The sequence below is a fragment of the Lampetra fluviatilis genome, chromosome 57 (genome assembly GCF_964198595.1).
Source record: "Lampetra fluviatilis chromosome 57, kcLamFluv1.1, whole genome shotgun sequence".
Classification (NCBI taxonomy): Eukaryota; Metazoa; Chordata; class Hyperoartia; order Petromyzontiformes; family Petromyzontidae; genus Lampetra; species Lampetra fluviatilis.
This window is the reverse complement of record NC_136331.1, coordinates 8,039,131-8,048,129: the sequence shown is the minus strand read 5'-3', so window position 1 is coordinate 8,048,129 and position 8,999 is coordinate 8,039,131.

Genomic DNA, 8,999 nt, shown 5'->3' with positions numbered 1-8,999 from the left:
AAACATCGCGACTAGGGAGACAAAGGCGGCCGGGCGTGGTGCTGGCCACCCAACCCCTCGTGTGTCGTGCCGGTCTTCATAGGTTGCTCGCTAACAGCACTTGCCCCAACAGTCTGTTGAGGCTACACGGGGGATTTTTGTATTTGTGTACACTTCTAAATTCTCACTCTCGCAGTCGTGGGGTGCAGCGTCGTCCGCCTAACCTGAGTTCTATTCCCGGCCATGGCTAACACGTGCTGTTAGCGAGCACCTATGAAGGCCGGCACGGCACACGAGGGGGATGTTTAGCAAACACCACGGCTGGTCGTTTTTGTCGACCGCCTTTGTCTCCCCAGTGGCGATGTTTACATACCGCACCAGGTACTCATTTGAGGCTCAGTCGACCTAGGGGAAGACAACACACGCACGTGTATACTCGGCTGCCACTCACAGTGGCAAAGTGAAGTCTCAGTTCCCGAGGATGCCACCCTCATATAAATGTAATGGAACAATCCGAGGGATATCACACCACGTGTATGCAAATAGCATGCCAGTTTATGGAAAATTGTTTATCGTGTAATATCCATAGCCGGTCATATCGCTGTTGTTGGGCAAAACAATGATGGTCATATTCTACTGCCCCCATCCATCGAGCCACATTGAATCTGAAGACTAATTTTCGAAAGGATCCCCTGTAGAGTGTCATACTATATCATGGGACTAAGAACAGGTTTAGCCTTTCTTATTTTTCATACTTTGATACTGGCAAAAAAAGGTCCCATGATAGAGCTGCTCATCCCGTGCTATAAATCCTCTGATATGTCCATTGTCTTTGTATTGTTCGCCTTTTGGCGTTCTCTGACGAGGCCACAGGGCTGTCTCTGGTGTAGGCCAATCAGTTTCACAGACAATGCGAGTATATAATGATCAGAGCACGTTTATTTGCATCCTCACCACAAGTACGTGTGGTACAGGTAGGAACAACACTGCCCACCAGGGATTATTTGTCTGTCTGTCGTGCATATGGGGAGGGGAGGGTGGGGGGTGAGAGGGGTGGGACTGGGTGGAGAGGGGAGGGTGGGGAGGGAAAGGGTGGGGAGGGGAGGGGCTGGGTGGGGAGGGAGGGGCTGGGTGGGGAGGGAGGGGCTGGGTGGGGAGGGGAGCGTGGGGAGGCGCTGGGTGGGGAGGGTGGGGAGGGGCTGCGTGGGGAGGGTGGGCAGGGGCTGCGTGGGGAGGGTGGGCAGGGGCTGGGTGGGGAGGATAGGGCTGGGTGGGGGGTGGGAGGGATGGGGCTGGGTGGGGAGGGGCTGGTCACCCCGTGGTGCCCTTATAAAACTCAACGTTTAACCTACTCACTATACTATACACGATACACTACACTTATACAGGTAGGAACAACAGGTTCCACACTGCTGCCCACCAGGGATTATTCGTCTGTCTGTCGTGCACGAATGCAGACTTGATTCCTCGCAAAGGATATCTACTTGGTGTTTGAACAGCTTAACATCTGTTTCATTTGCACAAAGTGTAAAACCAATTCCTATTATTCATGGTAGCATATTGTATTTGAACAAAGTTTTGCTGGCTGACTGTCTGTCTCGGTACATAGCTCACTTCGTTGAGCATCATTTGTGGCCAGGACGTTTCTGAAAAAAAGCTTTACCTGGTAAAACAAAAAAAAAGTTTTGTTTTAGTGATGTGTTTACCTTTTCTATACTTTGCACTGCTATCGTGTGTTTGTGCTGTTAGTTTTTGTAACGTTCTGACCGGCCACCCCCCCCCCCCCCCCCCTTACTAGACATCTGTAAAAAAAAAAGAACAGCTTCATAGCGCATCGGATTCCTCCAGTGTAAATACATATTCTGATTCAGGAAACAAAAGTCCCTTTTCGTGCGCGTGACGCGACCTCGTGTTTCGCTGCGAGCCAGTAGGAGGCGCTGCAGGATCAACGCAGAACAGACGCAGAGTTTGAGACACACCACCAGGGCCCCACCACGCCTTCACGCGAAGACTTTGCATTCCCAACATCTCCAGAGCAGTGCCGGATTATCCTCGTAGCAAAAGTAGCTACAGATTATGCTACGGGCCCCGCACTTTCAAGGGCCCCGCGATAAATGCTTTCAAGCGATCAATTCCGGTTCAGTGATTTGGCACTTGCTCGATTACTATAGTACTATACCGCCTTCAACTTTAATGAACGACTGGGTGTTTAAGGTTGTCGATTTGTCGTATTATCTGGCTGTATAGCAAATGAAGAAATACGATTACTTTACTATGCAAGTAAAAAACTTGTCTTCTAATTATGTTTTTATTAGTTTAGGGCCCCTTTATAACATGCTACAGGCCCCGCACTTGCTTAATCCGGCACTGCTCCAGAGTGTATGCACTTTGTTGTTGTTGTTCAAATCCTGGTTAGCGTTGATTCAGCCCCAACAATTGCCCAAGCTCTGCGGTTTTCTACGTATCGAGGTGTTGTCGGCCAGGTAATGAGCATTCAATTACAGAGGAGTTTCTTATGCCTTGGGCCACATTGTGCCTAGATGGATGGGTTCATAATTGGTTGGTGCCACGCAATGGTCATCTGACCAGATTGTGTGTCGTGCAGCCCTCTACGCGCTCGGTCATTTACATTGGGAAGCCAACAGATCAACCAATCAACCAACCACCATCCTCACCGTGAAATGATCTTCCAAATACTAACCCATCAATTTAATCGACAAAATCAGCCAATCATTCAAACATACATCCACTCATCCCAGCAACCATCCACCCATCTATCCATACCTACCATCCAAATGTCCATCCATACAACCGTCCACTGATAGAACACACATCCGCCTGTCTAACCCAACCATCCAAACATTCACCCATCCAACCCGCCATCCTAATATTCAACCAAGCAAGAATTCAGCCAACCAACTTACCACGCTTACCAACAATCCACATCAACCAACTAGAAACAAATACAATACATTTATCCATCCATCCATTCACTAATCAACCAACCATTATTAATCCATCTAATCAACCACCCCAACATTCCTCCAAACAATCAATAATATATCCATACATACAAACAAACAACTACCATATCATCATCCTCTCTGGGCGAATGCAATGAGCAGCACCAATCGACGAGTGTGCACCACACAGTGGAGACAGGAGATATCTCATGGGGGCTATCTGAACCCCCTTCCACAGTCACATGGCATTTCTCCGGTGGCTGGCACAGGAATGCCAACAAGCGATTAACGAACACAAACCGCAGGAGGATGCGCACCGTCTTAACCACAATGTAGGGGGTCGGTGGGGGGGGTGTCATTGTGTTTGTCCTCAGCCACGCAAAGGGTTAATGATGATGCTGATGATTGTCGCAGGAAGGGTGAGCACGGTCACAAACGAACGCGCGTTCCCGCACCTCCCAATTAGCACGGTCGGCTACGTACGACGCGGCATTGGTCCAACATGATACACACATACGCACGTGCGCACAGCAAGCAGGGTTCAGCGTACGCGCTGTCGCAGTGTTGGGGCACCGCAGTGGCGAGGAGATGTCATTTCCCTCGGCTGATTACGCGGGAGGCCCGTGGGTTCGATCGCGGACCCTGGCGATGCCTGCTGTGGTGTATATGGAGTCGGCGTGTTGTTCTGAAGATTTTGCTGTTTTTTCCTGGATTTTTCCGTTGAACGTAGTCACTTTAAGATGTTTCTTGTTCATGTTTTGTTTGTTGCTGTTGCACCCGATTCAAGAGCCGCATTGCTCACAGGGCTCTACCTAATAAATTAACTGAAATGAACTGACATTGTCTCTCCCCGTGGTGATCGCGTGGATTGTTCTCTGGGTCTCTCCGGCTTTGCCCTCCTCGTCCTCCACATTCAGAAACAAGACGCCTCTATATTATTTGGCTGCGACTGTAAATCCCCAAATATGATGATGATGGTGATGATGATACCAGCCACTTTGATGAGTTGTCATCACGTGTGGACTGGTCGATCAGTGGACATTACCTGGTCAAATAAAATATTTTTTTCTGGGACCCTTTTTGCAGCGTTACAAAAAAAATATTTAACCCTTTCTCGCAAAAGTCCAGGAGGGGGCTAAGATGTTTAAACACCAAATAGACGCACCTACATTACGAGGTATAAAGCCTGCATTAACCACACGCACTGCACTGTGGCTTCACCCCCACATTTGCCATTGATGACCGACACGGTGGTGGTGGTGATGGTGTTGGTGATGCAACATCAGGCCCGCAGTTGATGTTGTGACGCGGTTCACGGTTCCACCGCCGGCGTCTTCAAGGAGGAGGAGGAACGTCAAAGCCAGGGTGAGGAGCTAGGCGGTGTGACGACTTGTGTCCTCGGAGGAGCGAGGCGGTGTGTTGTTCTGGACGTCCGCATTCACTACACTGTTCGCCAGCGTCCTTCCGGATCTGGCTGAGATTCTAGGGTGGTGATAACAGCAGCAGCAGCGCTATCCCAGAAGGGAGGGAGATCGGGACTCGAGTCGGTGTGTACGATGTGGTGATGGGCTGCTGGACCCGCTGCTGGCTTTAAGTTACCTAGACAGGGTGTCTCAAATAACAATCCTCTCCAGGGCGCGTGGTTGAGGTTTGCGTGCTTACGAGCCAGCAACCAATCACCCATTGCGTCATTACACGGTTCATGCATGAATGGATGACATCGATTTATGTTTCTTTGCTGCAGTTGAAATATGGGTCGCAGAGGGGTTGTTTTAAAATCACGTGGTGAGGATAAGAGGCAGCCTTACTTTGGGGTTTTGTTTGTAACGCACGCAACCTGATGAGAACCAATGTGTTGGCCAAGCGAGACGACAACAATAACAACCCCTCTTGAAACAGGTGGCGTTCCTCAATGGTTAATCCCTTAGGAAATAAGTAAATAAATTAAACAGCAATTCTTCATAAAAAATATAGTTCTGGTCGGGGGTGAGGAATACACAGCATATACTGGACGTCTGTGAAAACGATATTTGTAGCTTATCGGATTTCTCCAGGATAGAGAAACTCAAATGGCCATGTAAATTGCTCGTTAACAAAGTGGGAAACGCAATTTGGGTTGATTTGGAAACTTCCGCGGATTAATTTTTTCCACATTAATATTAATGCGCTATAACAAGAAAACACTCTGCGTTTCTCTCTCCAAAAATAATAATAATAATAATTCAAATATGTAATGTGCATTGCATCCTAGGATCCCAACGCGCAATGCATTAAAATCAAGAAACAAAAACAGAACCAGGGGCAACCGACCGAACTAAAGAGGGAAGTCCACTTTAAGAAGAGACGAGGTTTTCAAAGCGGACAAGAATCCGTCGATTGTCCTCATTGCAAGGAGCAAGGCGTTCCCATCAAAAGCTCGTGGTGCTACACGTGCTACAAGGCCCCATCGCCAAAATAGAATCCAACCGGTCTCCCTGGAAACTCGACGAGTTGTCCACTGGCTCGGCCGTTGACTCCACTGGCCTCCAGAAACCTAAAAGCCCCCCCCCACCACCACCCCCCACCCCACAACCACCACCACCACCCCCATATTAAAGACAGCGCCGGCTCAGTGAAGTCATCGTGACCTCATCATCAGCGGCGTTGATAAAACTGGTCAAAAAAAAAAGTTTTTTCTGGCCTGGACTTTTGCAGCTGTTTTAGACTAATTTCAGGGTGCTGATTCCAAATCTGATCTCAGATTTGCTCTATCACATCTCATTTTTATGCTATCGGCATACCCCATTTTCATTGATTTTACCCTAAATTAACTCTGTCACTTATGATTGCAAGTTGTTGCGAGCCAGTGACTGCTTTAGTGTGAAAATATGGTGCTGTATTTTTAGGATGGTGTGTTTATAATATAATTTTATGTAGATATCCGCATTTATTTAATATTTTTCTTTTGCAGTTTTTATTGAAAATGCAATATTTGATATCTCAAAAAACCTGATGTGATAGACAAAAACTGATGCCAGATTTGGAATCAGCACCACAAAATTACCTTCAAACCGTTGGAATACCTTATGCCATAAAAAAGTGTGTTGACCAGTGTAATGAGACACGTGCGAAAGTTCCATCCCGTCGGGACGGAAACAAATAAATCCACGCACCAGCATGTCCAGCACCAGCAGCAGCAGCATCACCCCTCATTGCTGTAGTAGTTGGTGGTAAGTCATTTTTTAACAGTAAACTTAAATTGATCAGCCTCCTCTGCCACCGTCTACCGCTTGTCTATATCGACTCGTTGCCGTAATTGCCCCCACTCCTCCTGCCATCGCTGTGGATTTTTCCCCCCTCACCATAATTTGCTTATGTAACACGCATCGCGTTGCGGAAGGCTGTAAATGTTGGGGTCGTTGCCAGGCGACGAAGACAAAGTTACCCTGGACCGCTGTGTCAATTCAGCGTGAAACGCGAGATAGATAGAGAGAGAGGCAGCAGTAACGTCAAGTGCTGCCGATTGGGGGTACGTTGGGGCGCTGTACACACACATCGGGACACGACTGCTACTACTACTACTACGCCTATGCACAGTACTGCGCGCCTCCGACGGGCACGGTTTGGCCTACGGGGCCGTCCATAAATGACGTCACGCACCTGGGGGGGGGGGGGGGTCAGACATTTGTGACGATGTGTGACGACGGGGGAGGGGGGGGGGGGTTGAGAAATGTGACGTCACATCATTATGCGCAACTTTAGATAAATATAGACAACACGTTCTACTTAATTAAATAGACTTTTTAATAAATGTTTTCTCCTACAACATCAGAGTGCAGCGGCACATTAATTACGCACTACAATGGCAATAGTTTAAAGCGATTTGAAGCATGTTTTTTTTTGGGGGGGGGGGGGCAGACCTTTGTGCGGGGGGTTTGACTTACTGTGACGCCGTGTGACGAGGGGGGGGGGTCGAAAATCGTCCAAAATTCGCGTGACGTCATTTATGGACGGCCCCTACGTACGGTGCGAGAGAAGTTCAACTTACATACATTGGCGAAGGTTAGGGTCGTGAGGGAGTATCGACATTGGAGCATAATACAGCACAACAATTGTAGATTTGAAGCTTTCGTGATTGCAAGGATTCATACTCTTAGTTTTTTCGGTAAAGTCACGTAATTTTAATTTCATTTTTTACCTACGTGACTTTACCGAAAAAACTAAGAGTATAGCACAACAATTGTTTGTTGTTCCTGTCGCCGTTGCTTTCATCTGACCACGTCCCTCCCTCCCCCGTGGCAGCCCCCAACAAGCCGTGCCCCCTTAAGCTACTTGGGGCCCCGAAGCTTTTGCTTGCCATCCTTACGCCTGGCACCCCCCCCCCCCCCTGCTGATGTCGGAGCATCGAGTGACCACTTCTGGAGGGGCCTTGGCTTCGAATCAAAGTATTTCAGCCACTTCTGATCAATCCTGGTTCTCCTAGTCTCAGCCTGGCCCCACACCCACCACCCTTGGCTGCAGGAGAAAACAACAACAACGACAACGACGACAACAACAACGACAACAACAACGACCATATCGTCCATAATATCATCCGCACATCTGGCTATCCGCCCGATGAAGCGAGTGGTAATTACTGGCGAAGCGTCGTGCTCAGATTGTAAACGTTGTGGATTTGCTCTCCATCACATCGGTGGAGCAGAACTGGTAACGGATTGGCAACGTTCTGTTTACGTGGCAAACCTTACTCATTGGCTGTGTCGGGTGGTGGCGGGTTCAATGACACATGTATGTATTTATACGCGATCTAACCCAAAAAACCTCTATTATGAACAACAGCCCATTCGATTTTTGTTCCTGGGTAGTAAGTGTTATTTTCCAATTGCTTATGCCTCAAAAATATAGAAAATGGCTATTATTCCCTACAAACTTTGCTTTTGTGACCAGGACTTTCTGTGAAGGAATGACACAAATACACACCACGTTGTCTCATTGAAAATAGGTAAATTTCTAAATATCACTGTGTTATAACTCTATCTCCAGGCTGTGTTACTACTCTATCTCCAGGCTGTGTTACTACTCCAGCTCCAGGCTGTGTTACGACTCTAGCTCCAGGCTGTGTTACGACTCTAGCGCCAGGCTGACTGGCTGTACACATTGGTGGTGGTTGCTCTTCATGTCCCACGGGGTCGAGGTTTTCCTCCACCCGTCAGTCATTAGGCATTGTCCCGAGGCTCTCGGCTGACGGATCCACGTCGATCTAATGAATCGATCTAACTTCTACACCGATATCTGACCCGTTTCTCATCTCATGGGCAATACTCACAATATGTTTTCGTGCAGGAGGAATCCGATGAGCTATGATGCAAATATTCACGTATCTCCAGTAGGGGCGGGTAAGAACGTTACAACAACAAACAGTACAAACACACGACAGTCGTGAAATGTACAATAAAGGTGAACAAATCACACACACACACAATACAAATACAACTTAACCATCGTCATCCTACCAGACAAAGTCCACGGAGGTATTAACTTATTTTTCAGAAGCGACCTGGCACACAAATGATAGCTCAACAAAAGTGGCCCATCATTTGGACATTTATAGCAGCAAAATAGTGTCAATTATCTCAAATGAATGATTCTAAATGTGGAGGGAAAAAACCCGGAGGACACGGAGAAAAAAAAAACATCCACGCGACCTCAGGGAGAGACAACATCAAACTCTAAATATTTCAGCAGGCAGACTCCGGGTTGCTCCTCTACGGGACAAACAACAATTTCACATTCGTATGACATGAATTAATTCATGTGAAACGTTTTTTTTTCTTTCTACAAACGGTATCGTTCTAGATTTAAAGCTTTCGTGACTGCAAGGATTCACACTCTTAGGTTTTTTCGGTAAAGTCACGTAGGTAAAAAATAAAAACAATTATAAAAAGAAATAGAAATAATTATAGAAATAAAGTAATAAATCACGACGTTTCGGAGGCAACACAGTATCGTGTATACACGTGTCGCCAGTGATCGTACGGATAATTTTTCACATTGCGTTCTAGGCGTTTGTGATAAAGA